Source organism: Rutidosis leptorrhynchoides, chromosome 2, assembly GCF_046630445.1.
Source record: "Rutidosis leptorrhynchoides isolate AG116_Rl617_1_P2 chromosome 2, CSIRO_AGI_Rlap_v1, whole genome shotgun sequence".
In the NCBI taxonomy this organism is placed as follows: domain Eukaryota; kingdom Viridiplantae; phylum Streptophyta; class Magnoliopsida; order Asterales; family Asteraceae; genus Rutidosis; species Rutidosis leptorrhynchoides.
The window spans coordinates 661,472,710-661,491,220 of NC_092334.1; the positions used below are offsets into that span (position 1 = coordinate 661,472,710).

Sequence of the window (18,511 nt, forward strand, 5' to 3'; positions counted from 1 at the left end):
CTATTCATAGCTTTTGTGTCTTAGTATGTAAACTAGTTGTGGAGCCCTCGCTTCGCGCCGGGGGCTCCGTTTTGAATGCGAGTTAAAAAAAAGTGTTGATCTATTTTGTAAAAAAAAAAAAAAAAATCGACATCTAACATTGAAGGGTTGTTCCTTTGTGAAAGTTGCTTCTTTTAGCGTTCGGGTATTTTTTTAAAAAAAAAAGTTAGTTGATCTATTTTGTAAAAAGGAATATTTTTCGACATCTTTTGGTAGCATTGAAGGGTTGTTCTTTTATGAAAGTTGCTTTTTTATCGTTTGAGACAAAAAAAAAGTAGCACAGTAGTAGCGTGGTGAGTGTTATTATTCAATATTTTTAGTGTTAGTGATGGGATAAATAATATTTTAGAATATAGGTATAAAATGAGGGGATTCGATTTGTATTTTAATGAAAGTTAGGGGGTTGAGTGTGTGAAAAATAAAATATTAAATAGTACTATAAAATGGGGGGGTTCGATTTGTATTTTATTGAAAGTTAGGGGTTTAGGTGTGTGAAAAATGAAATATTAAATAGGACTATTCATAACTAATAAGACAAGTTTTGTCTATTAGTTATATTAGTAATAGTAATAGTAATAATAATAATAATAATAATAATAATAATAATAATAATAATGAATAATGAATAGTTATTAGATAGTAAAAATTGTGTGGGCAATTTATAATGAATTAGAAGTTTTATGGTTAAATTATAAAATGTGAAAAATTTGTGGTAAATTTATAAAAATTATGAAATTAGCTTGTATGAAGAATGTGGTTGAAATATAAAAAATAAAAAGTTTGAGGTAAGTTTGTGAAGTTTATAAACTTCCCTTTTCACTTTCACTAAAAAAAAAAAAAAAAAAAGTGTGTGGATTAAGGATTGAGGGTTATGATCTCACACCTAAAATTATAACTCAGTTATGGCCTCACGCATGAATTCGAAAGACATTTTGAATGTGCCTAAAAGTAAACCAACTTTGAGCATTTTATTGATGATCAAATATCATATATTGCATTAAAAAGGAGCTATAGACATAAGATATAACATGATCAACAAACATCTGATTTGCAAAAAAAAATAATTAAAATAAATAAACAAAAGGAAACATATTGAAATATAGGCGAACCTGAATTTATGCTATTACCAAAAGACTGTGTCTATTTTTAGGTAGAGGTAGCCATTGAAGCATCCTTGAACTGCTACCTTCTTCTTCATGTTCATCTTCTTCGCACACCAGTCTTGCACCACAATTTTCACCATACAATCTGCACCATAAATGTCAAAAGAAACCGAAATATATTTCTTTGCTTTCTTCCAATCTGGTTCAGATTAGTGATAACATCTGGTCAGGCTTTATCCCAATATTTTCGTATTGAAATATCGAATCGGGAATGGGAGACTCGACTCCAATGGGAGTACCATCAGAGTTTTTGAATCTATATCCAATCGATCCGTAGCTACTTTTGATTGCTAAACCAACAAGGAACTTTACTTCCTGGAAGTAATACACGCACCATCTTATACGAATCAGTGTGCCCCTATAAAGATCAACAACACATAATTAGTACAGTCATTAATGCATTTAATGTATTGTCCTAATTCTTTTTTGTTTTAATGATAGGAATGCGACATAGATATAGAGGTAAATTGAGTTTATCCAACAATTATTGTTGTGAGTTATAGATAGAATACTCACAATATAAGAATCGAACTGCATTTGGTATGATATATGTATGTTGAAATATACTAAAACTTAAAACTAAACATAATCGAAAGGCAGAATAAAAAGGATGCAAGAAAATTACAGCCCCATAGGTTGTTAAAAAATTAAAAAAAAATTCTGTACCCTTTGTATAAGAGTACTTGGCAGATCTAATCATTTTATCCGACAAAATTGTTGAAAATTGTGAATCGAACTCAGATGTAATCGAATTAGGGTTATTTAATCCTAATCCTAGACGACCCGTAATAAGAAATGATTTTTTGGACCTGTCACCCAATTACCCACCCCGCCACTTCTAGTCGGTATTTTACCCACAAGTGACACGGATACATTAGATGAACAAACTATACCTGGCAATTGAGACCCATATCCTCAAATTTGGGTCAATTGGGTCATGCTTTCGGGTCAATTAGGTCTTGAGAACAATTAGGTCCCACAATGTAAACCAAAACCCAAAAAAAGTTTCAATGGGTTTCTCTCCAACCTATTGGGTCATATATAAAATATAAAGAAACGGGTCAAATGGGTCTCAAATCCTAAAGCTCAATAAAGAGAGACAGGTCTAATGGGTCTTGTGAATGGGTCAAATGGGTCGACCATAACAAGTTTCATTTATGAAAGCATTTATGGCTACATCATTTATTATGTATATTTATATGTTTTTATATATAAAAAATATATATATAAATAATAATAACTAAAATGATATAATAAATGTAAAAAATCCAATGTAAAAGTATATGACCCGTTTGACCCATTTGACCCATGACCTGTTTCGACCCATTACCCGACCCAACCCGACCTGACCCAATTGGGCCCGTTTAAAATTTTTACCCATTTGAACCATGACCCATTGAAACCCAAATCCGTTTTGACCCGTTATCCAAACCGACCCAACCTGACCCGTTTGCCAGGTATATAAAAATGTAAAGTTGACACTTTAACCTCCAGTAACATTGTAATCTCACATGAGTAGTAGTCAATATTATAGAATCCATTTTGGGTATTATTAACTTTATTAAACTTTCGAAGAAAGTTACCTGCGTAGAGCTTGTAAGCATTAGGCACACATTTACGCAGGGAGACTCGGATTTTGTAAGTATATAGAACCCATGATCAATTATAGTCCTAACTCGAAGAGACAAGCAAAACAATATTTAGACATGAAATTTCAAGTCATATAATTTAACTCCATTTTCAAGCATGCAAATCAAATAATAGTTACATGTAGGTATGGGACAAGAGTTTATATAGAATAAGGTTTAGAAAAAATAAAATTTACCAATGAGGGAGGATTTTATGAATTGACATCCATTGCAGCTCATACAAGCAAGAAAGACTGAAAATATTGAGGTTAATCTCTAAATTATTTCTTGTTTCTTAAAACAATTTTTATACCCAATTTCATAGTTAATCCAACACCATTCTATTAAAAAACGCCCATATAATTTATTCATAGCTCCATTAGTAGACAACAATATTAAGTTATGGAGTATTGTAATAGTTATACAAAATCATTGTATTCATATTTAAAGATTCAACTATTATCATAAGAAGTTCAAAAGTGTCATTTTAACGCTACTATATCGTTAGACAGTTTTCAACCTGAAAGTCATCAAAATGTTGTCCACTCTTTACAGACCATTTACGCAATGGTCGGCAACTGTTATGATAATATTCTACTATATAAATGAAAAATACGTAAACAACTGGATATATGTTACAGTCTGGGTTGCAATGCTCAATTTAACAACAAAATGAATCAAAACAAATTAAGTTTTGAGGCTTCTAAACAAATTACTTATTCGGCAAAACCTTATGGTCCATATAATTTTAGTAGATTTTTTAAAAGATAAAAAATCAAATAATATACAGTATATTGAAAAAGGTGATGAAAAATAAAAATATAACCCTTTTTACCTATATTTTTTAGGCTTCTATTACAATAGGATTGTATTAGTAAATTGGAATAAGATTTTTATGTATTTGAAAAAGAAAAAAAAAATAGCTACAGTGCTACAGTATAACAGTGAAAATGGGTACTTGACGGATTTGTATTGGTTCGTCATTTACGTGAATTAGTATATATATTAATATTAATTAGTGACATGGATTTGATGAATTTCCTACGTGGGTTACTTATGTAGTTGACAACTAAGCATTATTAGTGAATAATTAACAACATAATTACACTTGGGTGAAATAAACTACAGTTTGACAAATCAGAAATAAGTTTACGGTTTATACATATGTATGATCTATATGATGTATGATATATATAGTGGTAGGATCAAGAGGGAAGTAACCAATCGAGGAAAGCGGGGAAAGCAAAAACTTTTTTTTTTTCATTTTTAAAAAAAACTTTGTTCACGAACATTATAGATGAGATGAAAATATGAATATTTAATAAAGACACTTTGTGATAAATGTTTTTATTTTGGCAGAAAAATGCTCTAAGAAGTAAAATATAACAATTATCGTATTTTTCGAGCGTATGTTGAGGTTTTAGCTATTAGGGTTTAGATATTAGGGTTTAGATATTAGGGTTTATAGGGTTTAGATGTTAGGGTTTTGAAATTTAGGGTTTAGGGTTTAGATTTAGGATTTAGATTGAGTTTTTAACACAAACGGTTTAGAGTTTAAGGTTTAGAGTTTGGTGTTTTGGGTTTATGGAATAAACCCAAAACACCAAACCCAAAACCCTAAACTCTAAATCGGGCTAAATTTTACTTCACAAAACATGAAAAAAAATGTTCATATTCTTCACGAACAATATTATTTTGAATGTTATTTTTGTCGATCGTTTTTCCGCATAAATAATAACATTCATCACGAAGTGTCTTTTCTAAATGTTCATATTTTTGTGTGATCTTGATGCCGGAAAAAAATTCCAATAAAAAACGACAAAAAAAGAAAAATTTTTGTTTCCCCCCGCTTCTCCCGATTGATTACTTCCCCATAATCCTGCCTATATATATATATATATATATATATATATATATATATATATATATATATATATATATATATATAATAACAAAGTCAACTTTTTGCTAATTAATTTTAAATAAGTTTAGATGGAGAAAAAGTAACTATTAGATTAACAAACAACTTTCAATACAACCGGATATCACTCAACAATTGTCTCTCTCCTTCTTTTAATTGTTGAGTGCCAAGACTACCCCTCCCCAAACGAAAATACTGGAACTCTCACCTTTTTATCACAAAAACTTCTCTCACCTTTAGGGCAGCACCAAAAAATTGGTTGATCATCTTATGCAGATGAATTCAATCTATACAATTAGGGTTCGCACGTGATCGCATCGGTTAATCGATTCAAGAAAAGAAACACTCTCTGGAATATGTATTCAATAGCAGATGTCTTTATTAAATGACGATTCAAAAACATCCAGATACTTCATCCGATTTGCGATATCAATCAATTCGTTGTATCTCACCAGCGATCGGTAATCGATTATTCTACTTCATTCTAAACCACTTCTTCAAATGTTTAGTTGTATCGAAACATTTATTCAATAATCGATTGTTGATCTATTTCGTTTGTCAATCGATTGTGCTACTAATTACTAATTAGTGTAGTTTTTTCTTTTTTTAATTTCTTTTGCGTTAACCGACTGTTAAACTCTTTAGTTTGTTGAATTTTCTTTTTGTTATGTAATCAATGAATCTTGGAATATATTTAAGAATCGTCTCAATGAATGATGAGTGTGTTGTTGTAATCATCTCAATTAAGCCTTCCAAGTGTTCGATGAAATGCTTCAATGAATGATGAGTGTGTATTTGATTTGAATCACATGGTTTAACATCTTAATTCTTTGATTTTAGGCACTCTCAAATCGTGTTACTGTAAAGTCAACGCAAGTTAGATCAGTTACCGTGAGATTCTCAACGATTTGTTATTATGGCCAACTTTTTTAACTAAGTTTAAATTGATCTGTTTTTTGTCCATCGCTAAATTTGTAACCCGCGAGGCAAGTTGTAATCTTATGTTTTTTTTTTCTATCACGAATCTTATGTGACTTAGGGCCTCAAATATGTTGAAGACGAAACCCTGGATTCGTTTGTGATGTTTATAATTCTCAAAGATTCAATTTCGATTTCAAATTTGGGATCATAAACGTGATTGTGCGAATTAACTGTGATGGTTGAGTCGTTTATTCCGGTTTGCAATACATCTCTGGAATATCAGAAGGTAAATAAGACTCGCGAAGCAAGTTCGATTTTTCTACAATTTAAATAAGTAGATTGTTTTGCGTTATCAAGTGCATTATAGGTTTCAAAGTGGGAACCACAACATCTCATGAATCAAGATTCAATCTCGTGGTACTATGATGATCTGTAACATATATCTGTATTAACTTTCCCCTGTCGTAAATTACTTGACCATATTTAGATCCTTATAGGATGGGGTAGTATTTGTACTTTCAAGGTTTGTTAACCTTGAACGCACGTGGCACTTTAAGGTCTCAAGCATTGGAAATGGGGGCCAACTATGAAGCTGACTGGAAAGCTATTTGCACCCTGCTGGTTGTGCTTTTCGTGATACCTCAAAGTTTCGACAAGTTGAGGCTAATAATGGTACCATTGTATCCAAGGTTTAACTTCAATCTTATTTATGTACTTTTTTCAATTTAAATAATTAGCTCTTTTTGTGTTATCAAGTGCATTATAGGTTTCAAAATGGGCCGGTTAATGGTTAAGAACGAGTTGCAGATAAAATGAGTGTTTTTTTGTTACATGTCTAAGTGGATCTGGTCACCCAGGGTTTACTCGAATAACATCTTTGCAGTGTGTCTCTCTTTTTTTTCTTCTTAATTTCTGTTAGAAGCATAGATTGCAGTTACGGCTCGCTAACTATTAGGGAGTTCAGTAGCTAATACAAAGTGGCTTGGTTCAGTTTCTAGCTTGGGTGATACTGAACTCAAAGTAAGTTTCCCTTTACCCTATTTTCATTTTTATATGCTATGTTTGAAATAGAGGTCTGATTAGAATAATTTTTCCAAATAAAAACTTGGATTACGTTGTTCTAATAAAGTACTTTAGTAACTTGTATTTCACAAATAGCACTGAAGTTTTCGTATTCTTAGATCTGAAATACCGTTCCATGTAGGCAATTGTCAAAGTGTTGTCGTTCTATATGGGAGCAAAACGCCATCAGACCCTCGGTGGAGTAATTGCAATATTAGTTGTTGATCATACAATTTACAAGATTTGTGAAATGTTCTAAACTGCCAGACAATCTTTAGATTTGACTGATTTTGATGTAAACTGCACAGGACATTGCTAGAACAATATGCAGTAATAGTCACATGAAATGGCTCGCAAGGTATTCATACATGTTTGTAAAAGTGAGATATAATTATGTGATAATTTAGTTTCTTTTTTACTATTTTATGAATAGACATGGTGTTATTGGTTGAGCTCAAGCCCCCCGTTTTGAGTTATATTTCGCAACTCGCCCGTTCATTGAGGTTTACCTTTGTTGAAAATTAAATGGACAACTTTAAAGTGTTCTGGTGATTATCTTTCTCAGATTTGCAGGATGAAGTAAATAAGCTCATTGCCATGACTCTTATATGGACTGTTTTATTTTAAAGTAGTCAGTCCAAAATCTACAAAAGGACATCGACTAAATGTGATTTGGTCAGGAAGTCCCTCCTAATTCCAATAGGTTGTAGTCATATATTATCACTTTAGAATTAGAATTGTAAATTACAATAAAATGCATATTTGATCAATGCCAATACTGGGCAACTTTACAATTTTATTATGTTGTATTTCTGATTATCGAATGTGGTTTTGTAACTGTCATTTCAGTTCTAAGTGTTTAAAAATTTGAACTTAATAATGTTAGTAGGTTTTGAATTTGTCCTGGGACGGGAATGGCTCATGCGTCATTGACTTTATTAACAAATGCATTTCCCAAGGCTCGCTGGAATCAAGCTTGAGAATTGGCACCTATTTTCTATGAATAATTAGTTGCCCGTGTTACTTTGGATGAGAAGTTTCTGCATGACCATATTAAGGATGAGGACCATATTAAGGGCGATTGGAAAGTGAAGTTAAGAGTATATATTAAGGGCGATTGGGAAGTGAAGTTAATTTTGCTTGCATGTATTATCTTGATTTTGCTTAATATGGTCATACTGCAGTTATTATCTTGATTTTGCTTGGGAGTATTTTACCACTAAACAAAAACAAAAGGTTTATGTTCTAAGGTTTTTTAGTTACCTAATCGTTTGAAATATTTCAATCGGTATTCCACCAAATTTATCCTTTTCTCATTTGCCAGTGTGTTGCCTTTCACCAAATTTATCGCTTTCTCATTTGTCAATGATTATTCATTTCAAAACATTTCTGATACGTTTAAAAATAGGTTTTATAATCTCTTATTTTAAAAACTCGCGAAATCGCGGGTTATAAACTAATATATATATATATATATATATATATATATATATATATATATACTAGTTAAAGACCCGCGATTTCGCGGGGTTTTTGAAGGGTGACAAGAGTATTTTATATTGTAATATAAATTGCGAAATCATTTATTAATACCATATTATATTGTATTTGTTTTTTTTTTTTTGCTTTGAATTTGATTATCCAAACAATCTAACAATTGAAGATAATTAATATGAAGTTGATGTTGCCAATGGGGCTTTGCCTCATTGGTCACCATGTTAACATGGTGTTCAAGGAGACCAGGGTTCGAGTCTCGGGGGGGGGGGGGGATTTTCGTGAATTAACTTCGTGTGCTAACCACTAACATTGCCTTTCAAAAAAAAAAAAAAAAAAAAAAAAAAAAAAAAAAAAAAAAAAAAGTTGATGTTTCCATAAGAATACAATTTGTAACATATTTATATTGACAATTTTTTTTAATATACAGAAGAATAAGATTATACAAACATAAGATCATACATTTTAGTCGTTTGGTTGCAACTCGTGTTTAATGATAAGATCTGTAGCATATCAAAATTACCATCATTCGTCGATTGGCATATCTAGCTTCAGAACAATTGAATTAAAGGACTAAATAAATTTTTTTATTACATTCATTAGCAACAATTTTACATCTTTCGGAAGTTAATAGATACGAATTCTCGTTAAATTTTGAATTAAATGACGAAAAATACTTTTCATTGAAATTGAAATGGTTGCATACCCAGGTTTGTCCGGTTGGTACAGGAAAGATAACTTGTCGGTCGTGGAGATCATTGTTGGGCTGTGCATGTTGATTTTCTTCATTCATTTACTCTGTATCTGATTCATGAGCCAATTCTTCTTCACTTTGATTTCCCAAGTAAATTAAACTTGAGCTACTTTCATTTTCATTATTTTCATCATTAGCGATATGATTATTCTGATACTGGTAATGGACATCAATGTTGGTTTGGCCAGTGTGATCACCCGGACTTCCCAAGTTTCTAAAGCTGAAATAAAAACAGGTATAGTAATATTAACATTAACATTAACATTAACATAATATTGAAAAAAACATTGTAATTAGATATGATGTATGTAGACAAAGAAAAATACCACTTGATGTAATATGTTTGATGCAAGATGGAAAACGCATGTTTAGTGTCATTGTAAGTCGTTTAACGTGAGTTGATGTATTATTGGTATGTGTTGCTTCAACTTAAAACTTGGTCAAACACATTTCTTTATCATAAATCGTTAAATACCAATAAGCTTGTTGTTAGAGTTGATAAAGGCATTCCTCTTTTTCACTGTTTTCTTAAACTGTTCACGGACAAAACGTTTGGAAAGTTGTTGTAGCTTAATGATTCAACAAAATAACATTGATCAATATGTAAACTTTGAAGTTGAAGTACTATAAACAAATGTATTAAGTGATAACTGTATTAAGTTTAGAGAAATACCAATTGTTCTTTTTCTGTGTGAACGATATGAACAATTAAACGTGATAGAAGGCTGACAGTTTAAACCATATTGTCAAATTAATTGGCATTGGGTCAATTGGGTTAATTTTTTTTTTTTTTTATCTAATATAGGTTGATTGGAGAAGTTTTAATCTTAATTTCTTTAATGGGTCATCTGCAACATACGAGTAAAATACAGGAATCAAATGGGTCAAAAGATAACCCAATTTGTACTTTAACTTTCAGCTTCATCAACATATCTCGCTCCCTAAACACTAAACCCTAAATCTAAACCTTAAAACATACTTGACCCTAAACTCTAAACACTAAACGCTAATCAATAAACCCTAAAACCTAAACCCTATAATCTACACCCTAATTCATAAATTTTAAAATGTAAACCCTAACCTTAAACAATAAACCCTAAACACTAAATCATAAACTCTATACACTAAACTCTAAACCCAAACCCTATATCTAAACCGTAAACTCTAAAACCTAAACTAACCCTAAACCACCAACGCTATACCTTACACACTAAACCCTAAACCTTAAACTCTAAACCTTAAATCTAAAAACTAAACCCTAAACTATAAACCCTAAACCCTAAACCATATACCTTAAACCCTATACACTAAACCATAAACCCTAAACCTAAACCATAAAACCTATACCCTAAACCCTATATCTATACTATAAACCATAAATTGTAAAAACAAAACCCTAAACCCTATATCCTAAACCTTAAATCTTAAATTCTAAAATCTAAACCTTAAACCTTAAAGGCTAAACCATAAACCCTAAACACTAAACCCTACACACTAAACCCTATACACTAAACTCTAAACCCTAAACCATCAACTCTTAAACTTACACAATAAACTGTAAACCCTAAACCTTCAACTTTAAACCCCAATCCCTTTTAGAAAAAGTTGGCTTAACTAACGAAAGAAAAATTGAACCAGATACATTCTTACCTAAACTTTAAACCCTAAGCCATAAACCATATACCCTAAACCCTATACACTAAACCATAAACCCTAAACCCTAAACCTAAACCCTAAATCCTATACACTAAACCCTAAACCCTAAACACTATTTATACTCTAAACCTTAAACCTTAAACCTTAAACCATAAACCATATACCCTAAACCCTATACACTAAACCATAAACTATAAACCCTAAATCCTATACACTAAACCCTAAACCCTAAACACTATACTTATACTCTAAACCTTTAAATCTTAAACCCTAAACCATAAACCATATACCCTAAACCCTAAACCCTATACACTAAACCATAAACCCTAAACCTAAACCCTAAATCCTATACACTAAACCCTAAACACTATATTTATACTCTAAACCATAAATTGTATAAACAAAACCCTAAGCCCTACACCCTATATCCTAAAACCTTAAACCATAAATTCTAAAATCTAAACCTTAAACTTTAAAGTCTAAACCATAAACCTTAAACATTAAACACTAAACCCCATACTCTAAACCTCAAACTCTATATCTAAACCATAAACCCTATAAACCCTAAACCTAAATTCTATACATTAAACCCTAAACCATAAACACTATATTTATACTCTAAACCATAAATTGTATAAACAAAACCCTAAACCCTAAACCCTATATCCTAAACCTTACACCATAAATTCTAAAATCTAAACCTTAAAGTCTAAACCATAAACCCTAAACCCTATACACTAAACTCTAAACCCTAAATCAACCCTAAACCATTAACCACCAACCCTTAACCTTACACCCTGAGCCCCAAACCTTAAACACTATACCTTAAACCCTAAACCGTAAATTCTAAAATCCAAACCCTAAACCCTATGCTCTAAAACCTATACCCTATACACTGAACCATAAACACTAAACCCTATATGTAAACCCTAAACACTAAACCATAAACCATAAACCAAAAAACCCTAAACCCTAAACTTTATACCCCAAATTCTAAAGCCTAAACTCGAAACCGTAAACCCCAAACCCTAAACACTAAACCGTAAACCCTATACACTAAACTGTAAACCCTATACACTAAACCGTAAACCCTATACACTAAATCCTAAACCCTAAAACATAATTTCTAAAATCTTAACCCTAAATTCTAAATCCTAAACTGTAAACCATTAAGCGTAAACCCTAAATAGCAATTCATTAACCTTAAACCATTAACTCTCAACGTGAATCCTTTTTATCCATTAAGCTTATATTAGTTGTCAAAATGAATCTAGTTTGTACTATAAGTATATATAATTAGAGTTGTACCAAAAATACCAATGACCCAAAAACCAACTGCATTGTGCACTCTGACCCATAGATGTTATCCAAAATCATTTTTGATCCGATATAATATAGCAGTAACAAATATGAACCAAATCACATATACAGTGGCAAATTCGACCCATAATGAGATACTTTTAACATGGATCCTTATTAGAAGAGCCCCCATTAACCCTAAACATGTTGAAATTTGAATGAAGCTGCCCATAAACAGAAGGAGGTAAAAACTGAAAAAAAAAAATAATAATAAATAAAGCTATAGGTGTCTATTGTACCCATTTTCTTATAAATGAGGCAGTCGGTAATGAAATACTGCTATCGAGTGAAGCAGCTATAATAATAAAAAGTTTGCGAAAAACAAAGCATGATAAACAAGTCTAAGGTTACCCAAAAGCCCCGCAGCGAAGCGGGAGTTTTTTCCTCGTTCTAACTAAAGATCAAATAAGAGTTTTTGATTTGATTAATAATTTTTTACAACATTTAATGGAATAATGCTATTATATTATACAAAACTTCTGGACACTCTATTCAACATTACCCAAGATGAAATTATATTACAAACAAAGCGCTTTCAAATGCAATGTGAACAAACCTCGCATACCAGCTTAATGTGTTAAGGGAAAATGGCACCAAAATGCATTGAACTTTCATCAAAATCCTATTGTATGCATTCAACTTTCAAAAGTCCTATTTTATGCATTCAACTTTATATTTTCTCCTATTGTATGCATTCAGCCTGTTATAACAGGTTACCTTCTAGGTCACCTTCTAAATATTTAAATCTTTAATCCCTCATATTTGTAAATTCTAATTTCATTAGTCCTTTTGTTAAACAAAACATTTATATCTTCATAAATAGTAGAACATGTTATATCGGAGTATATCTGTAGTCCTTTTGTAAATTCTAATTTCATTGTGTTTTTGTGTTGTCTTTATCAAAAATTATCATCAAACTTTTAACATAGTAGAACATGTTATATAATTTTATGAATGAAATATTGATAGATCTATTAATTTAAATGTTCCTTTGTGTGTCTGATAAATATGGTAGTTGAGTATAACTATAAAAGTCCTTCAAAATGTCGAGGATTTGTAATGCTTCCACTTATGCCATGGTGCTTCCACATTCAATTCGTCTTTTGTATTTTCTTTTGGTTTTGTTCATGCATTTTTTATTTTTTTTTATTTTGTCAAGTCTAAGATTACAAGGTTGTCTGGTTCTCGTTCCCATTTGGCCTGCAAGCATCTTTGCGTGATGTGCTCTCCTGTCATTGAAATGATGTTATACCACCTACCTCTACAGTGATGCATATGACATTCAATTTAGTAGAGAGAATTGGATTTTCATCTTTGATACAACCATGAAATTGAAACGTTTAAGCTACTAATAATGGAGTTTTGTCATCTTAAAGAGCTAATAATCTTCTCCCTTGTATCTTTTTGAGTTAAAGTTCTACATGCTTTTGTTGCCTAACTTGTATAATAACACATTAATGGTCACCACACTTAGTTTTTTTTCCAATAAAGTTGTAATGCTATAACCAAAGTAGTTACTGATCTATATCAATGTCTCAAATCAACGTGTCTTAGAATTTTCGTCCCATCACACAAGAATCAAGTGTTTTGGTAACTTCTAAGTTTTGTAGGAACCTGAATTTAAGTTGTGTTTTATATATAATGGATGGTACTCCATTCACAACAACATAAACAATTTCACTAGAAAGCTTTTACCAAATATGATAAGAAGCATATTGGTGTCTACTTGATTTTCACCGAAGACCTCTAGAAGAACAGAAGATGGTTTAATTTTTCATTTTTTGACTCGGTATTTATTATTGAGGATTGGTGGGTAACTGGCAGGTGAGGCTGTGACTAAAGGAGAGCCATCTTAAATACGCTTTGGTTTCTTGTAAGAGCTACCATTCCTTTATGGTACGTCCTTGTTACTTAGACTTCTTGTTTGTACATCATTTGTTGCTTTGTTCACCTCACATTTTGGAAGGTTTATGTAGTTTGAATTTTATTCTCCTCATTTTATGTAGTATAAATCCCAATTATTCAACGCGTTAGTCTATATTTGTATCGAGTAATGATTGATAGTTTATGCTAGTTGATGAATGTATGAAGATATAAATGTTTTGTTTAACAGCAGGAATAATGAAATTAGAATTTACAAATATGAGGGACTAAAGATGTAAATATTTAGAAGGTGACCTAGAAGGTAACCTGTTATAACATGTTGAATGCATACAATAGGAGAAAATATAAAGTTGAATACATAAAATAAAACTTTTAAAAGTTGAATGCATACAATAGAATTTTGATGAAAGTTCAATGCAATTTGTTGCCATTTTCCCACGTGTTAATCATGACATAATAGAGGTTTCACATGTACATTAGAATTTGACCTAAGAATATTGAGTGGCATAATCTCCTAATAAACATAGGGAAAACTCATAGAGTATATTTGACATAAAACAAACCCATCATATATAACAAATCCAAAAACATACAATAATTAGATGAATACCGTGTACAAATTCTTTTTATTTCTATTTTTTTTTATAGCTATGCATAATTTGGAATATGCCTATACAAGGATAATAACAAACAAATTAATCTATTGTAAATAGGGATTGGCCTTTTGACCGTTTGCAACCCTGAAACCTTGTTGTATCTTAACTGAGGAAGAATAATACAATAAATATCAGAGGAAGGATAATGTAATAAATATCAGAGTAGGTTTACACACAATTCAAATAAAAATTTTATTATTTTTATACAAGTTTTGCAACTATAATTTGATGCAATCTTGCCTAACTTTCTCCATAGGTTCAGGTCAAATCCACAAATCCCCTGACAAAAAGTTGAAAGTGTTTTAATAAAACAACGCACGTAGGAAAGTGAACTTACCCAATATACTAAACTATCATCCATACAAGTCTAAACTGAATCAACGGGTCTTCGTCCGGTGATTAATTCCAAAAGCATGACCCCGAAGGAGAAAACATTAGATCCATCCGTAAGTTTTTCTAAAGCAACATACTTTGGAGTTAGGTGCCTATACAAGTCAAATTCAAGTCAAGAACGTTATCAAACAATGACTTATTTGAAAGTTGTTTGGAACGGTTTAAGTATTTAAAAGAACATTATAGGAGATGAAACATAACCCTAAATGATCCATTCGTAAGTAAATGGGTCAAAACTGCAATATTTAACAGCAACTACAATATGACTTGTGTAAACAAATATATACCAAGCCGCTAGTTTAGGAAGTACAATGCTTTTTTTTTACAGTTGTAAAAACCAAGTATTACAAATATAATGGCTTTGTTGTTATAAAATACACTTAAGTGGTATCTATTTTATTGAAAGAGACAATAATAATTCATCAATTTTAGTAAAACCTTATAGTCAATCGATTCAAATATACGCATACAAGATGCAATGAAAGTACCTGCTTTGCTCGCTTTCCGAAAACGAACAACATAGTATCAATCACATTGCTCTTTCCACTGCCATTAGGACTAACAACAGCTGAAAAACTTTGTTCAATAGTATCATATTCACATTAATTCATCAACTATCAAAATAAAACCCAAAAGGTCACACAAAAGTGATTTATGGTAATGTATAAGACCTCCTAAAACCGTTTATTACTGAGTTTTTAATCATGTTTGATGCATTGAAAAGTTCATAAGAAAGGATAAATATTTGGACCAGAAGTCTTTCAGGTCAACACACAAGCTTCGGTTCGTCCTAATACAACCCATTCAAAACCATCACCAACCTTCCCTACCCATATATACATCTAGTGTAAAAAAAGAGGTGGTGTTCGTTGATCTTGGATATACAGAGAGAAGCAACATGAGGAAAGATACCCAACCCAACCCAATTCTGATGATGAATCTTCTAATTAGCATCCCTGCCAAATTATTGGTTGTTGCATTGATAAAAGTATGTATAACTCATCTGTAAAATCAGTTTGATAACATTTTTCATCATCATTATCATTATAAACGTATTAACTAAGAAATACCCATATAACATGTTGGAAGCTTCGACGAGCCCAACACACCCACTATAGAGGATCTAGACTATACAAGACTCACTACACCAACACTTTGGCGTTGTTTAGCCTTTAATTTTATAAATCCTTAGTGCACAATGTACTTAGGCGACAGTGTCGACCATATATCTTTAGGCGGTATAACCGACCATGTATTACTTAGGCGGCAGAGCCGACCATATAATAAGAACAACAAAAGTGCACTAAGAACTTAAACACAAACTAAGGCTTGATCGGGAAACTTAACAAAAACACTTATATTAAATTACAATTACAATATTACTTACAAGCTTTCTCTTCTCTACTTTCGCTAACTCACACTCTTCTTCTCTTCTTCACAACTCACTTCTTATTTCACTCTTACTCACAACTCTCACAACTTACTTCACACTCTACAAATGAAATCCTCACCCTTATTTATACTACTCTATGGAAGTTTCTAGAAACTAGATATTTCCATGGATATATATAAATATCTAGATATTTTTATACATATAAATATCTAGATATTTCTTACACACATAAATATCTAGATTTTTCTTTACATTTTAATATCTAGATATTTTTCATATACATATTAATATCTAGATATTTTACCCATATACATATACTAATTCCATATTATTCTAAATTTGCATTGTATTTTAACACTCCCCCTCAATGCAAATTTTCTTCCAACGATGTCTTGCAGACCATTCCAAGTGCTTCTCTGAATTTTGTAAACTTCGGTTTACTTAGGCTCTTGGTGAATATATCTGCAACCTGTTCATCTGTCTTTGTTGGCATCATCTTGATCTCTCCTTCAAGGACCTTCTCGCGAACATAGTGATAGTGCACTTCTATATGTTTTGTTCTCGCATGAAAGACTGGATTTTCTGCTAGACGAATAGCTGATAGGTTATCGCAGAAAAGCTTTACTTGATAATCTGTTGATTGATGAAGATCTTCCATTAGTTGCTTCAACCACATAATTTCTTGTGTTGCTGATGCTGCCGATCGATATTCTGCTTCAGTGCTTGACAAGGATACTGTTGGTTGTCTCTTGCTGCACCATGATATTACTCCCGATCCAAGACTAAACATGTATCCAGTTGTTGACCGTCGTGTATCATAGTCTCCAGCGTAATCGGCGTAACAATATCCAGTCACGTGACATTCTTTTGTTTTCTTGTATAAAATACCAAAGTTAATAGTGCCTTTAACATACCTTAAGATGCATCGTACAACATCAAGGTGAGGCTTCTTCGGATTGCTCATGTATCGACTAACCACTCCAACTGCATAAGATATATCTGGCCGGCTTATTGTGAGATAAATAAGACTTCCGACCATCTTTCGATACATGGTAACATTTTGAAGACATTTTCCTTCATCTGCTCGTAGTTTTGTATTCGGATCCATCGGAGTTGAGATAGGTTTGCAATTAAGCATTCCGTACTTTTGTAAAAGATCTCGCGCATATTTCTGTTGTCCCAGAAATAATCCTTCTCTTTTCTGCTCTATTTCGAGTCCAAGAAAATGTTTGAGTTCTCCAAGCTCCTTCATATGAAATCTGATAGACAGATTCTCCCTTGTTCTTTGGATCTCCTCATAGTGATCTCCCGTGATGATTAAGTCATCCACATATACTAGCACTATGGCTAGTTTTCCTTGATCTTGTTTCACAAATAAACTAGAATCTGAAGGAGCAACTGTGAAACCACTTTGTACTAAGAACTCGCCAATCTTCCCGTACCAAGCTCTTGGAGCCTGCTTCAAGCCGTATAGTGCTTTCTTTAATTTGCAGACATGCTCAGGATGGATCTTGTTCTCAAAGCCTCTTGGTTGCTCCATATAGATGTCTTTGTCAAGTTCTCCATGTAAGAAAGCGTTCTTGACATCCATCTGCCATAACCTCCAAGATTTGCTAGCAGCTAAAGCTAGTAGAGCTCGAATTGTTGTTATCTTCGCCACTGGACTAAACGTTTCTTCATAATCCAGCCCATATTGTTGAGAAAAACCTCTAGCAACAAGTCGAGCTTTATACCTTTCAATGGAGCCATCTGATCGAGTCTTCACCTTGTAAACCCATTTACAAGATATTGGTTTTACATCTTTTGGCTTTGGAACTAAACTCCATGTCTGGTTTTCTTTTAGTGTATTAATTTCTTCTTCCATCGCTTTCTGCCATTCTTGACTTTGTGCTGCTTCTTCATAAGTGGAAGGCTCAATAGGTAATGATTCATCCACATGAGCAGCATTGGCATACCTCGGATTAGGTTTCCTCGACCTTGTTGATCTCCGTAATTCTTGCACATGCTCCTCGGCATCCATTTGGCTTGGACAAACCTCTTCGGATGTAGATTGATGTACCCCAGTTTTCCATGGACTCGTTTCCTTAGAGTACGATCCATCTCCTTCTTTAATTGGATCCGATATGTGCTCTTTATGTTCTTCTTTTTCTTCTGGACCTTCTTCTAATCCATGAGATTCTGGAAGCTC

The 18,511-nt window shown here is 32.2% G+C and overlaps 1 long non-coding RNA gene across 1 annotated transcript; it reads left to right on the plus strand.

Moving 5' to 3' along the window:
* The first annotated feature begins 4,880 nt into the window (after nt 1–4,880).
* Nucleotides 4,881–7,938, plus strand: LOC139893859 (uncharacterized). Its single transcript, XR_011774731.1, has 3 exons — nt 4,881–6,556; nt 6,637–6,692; nt 6,877–7,938. It is a non-coding gene; the product is annotated as an uncharacterized lncRNA (long non-coding RNA).
* The last annotated feature ends 10,573 nt before the right edge of the window (nt 7,939–18,511 follow it).